The sequence below is a fragment of the Microtus ochrogaster genome, unplaced genomic scaffold, assembly GCF_000317375.1.
Source record: "Microtus ochrogaster isolate Prairie Vole_2 unplaced genomic scaffold, MicOch1.0 UNK74, whole genome shotgun sequence".
Taxonomy (NCBI): Eukaryota; Metazoa; Chordata; class Mammalia; order Rodentia; family Cricetidae; genus Microtus; species Microtus ochrogaster.
In genome coordinates this window covers 149,871-151,318 of record NW_004949172.1, presented here as the reverse complement: position 1 = coordinate 151,318, position 1,448 = coordinate 149,871, and positions in this window count along the sequence as shown.

Below are 1,448 nucleotides of genomic sequence, written 5' to 3'. Positions count from 1 at the left end.
GCCCGGAGTTCCGACCGCATTCCGTTCCGCCACCCGGTGTTCCGACCGTGTTCCGTTCCGCCGCCCGGTGTTCCGACCAAAGATACATCTTTTAAAGTAAATCTAAAAGGCCTGAACTTTGTGTTTTAGTCAGATGTTAGGTTCCTATGTTTTTCTACTAGGCACTGCTCTCACGTGCCAGAGAGCCACAATTGGAAAAATTCCGTTAATGTGGTTTCTCCTGCCTGGGACATGTCTGTCAAATTGCATAATAATTATGAAATACTGCTTTTTGTGCATGTGTGTGTGTGTGTGCATGTGTGTGCGTGCCTATGTGTGTGTGTGCCTATGTGTGTGTGTGCATACATATGTGTGCGTGTGTGTGTGCCTATGTGTGTGCATACATATGTGTGCGTGTGTGTGCCTTGTGTGTGTGCGTGCATGTGTGTGCGTGCCTATGTGTGTGTGCCTATGTGTGTGTGTACGTGCATGTGTGTGTGCGCCTATGTGTGTGTGTGCCTATGTGTGTGTGTGTGCGTGCCTATGTGTATGTGTGCGTGCCTATGTGTATGTGTGTGTGCATACATGTGTGCATGTGTGTGCGTGCCTTTGTGTGCGCATGTGTGTGTGCCTATGTGTGTGTGCGTGCATGTGTGTGTGCCTATGTGTGTGTGCGTGCATGTGTGTGTGCCTGGGACATGTCTGTCAAATTGCATAATAATTATGAAATACTGCTTTTTGTGCATGTGTGTGTGTGTGCCTATGTGTGCATGCATACATATGTGTGGGCTGGTGCTCATGAAAGTGTGTGGCAAATGAGTATGGAGAACAGAGGTCAACCTTGGCCTTCCAAGGCCTCAATTCAAAGTGCTTGTTGTTTTCAGCCACAGAGACTCTTACAACGTTCTCAAAGAACTAATTTAAAAAAAAAGGAGGGGAAACATATACACTTCTATGAAAAAATAGGAAGTAGGTGTTAATCAATTAAGCGAGTTGTATTTTCTGTCAGACAAGGCTATCTCCCTAAAGCAGGGGTTTGAACAAAATACAAGCCAGAGACAGAAGTTAAAGAACATAAAGGAAACGTTTACCTTTGGAGTTTACTGGTTTATAATCCTGGTAGTTGTGGGAGAGGAGGAGTCTCAAGACTGGAGTGGGAGGGTGGGGGAGCGAGAGAGATCGTACCCTCTGGAATAGGCAGTGTGGGGAACAGGCTGTCTATTGACAGGAATGCTTATCTGGGTTTCTTTTGATCCATGAGAGGTGGAGCCAAGTCTTCTGACCTCCTCAACTTCCTGAAGCTTACAGGAATTACTTTTAGTTAACAGTTAACTAAAGTTAACTATAAGTTAACAGTTATATTAGCATCACCACTGTTTGCCATCTGTGCTAAAATCCTCATTGTAGAAAAAGCAGCTAATGGGTGACTGTGAACAGCTGGAGTAGACTCACAGCAAAAACTATGGCTT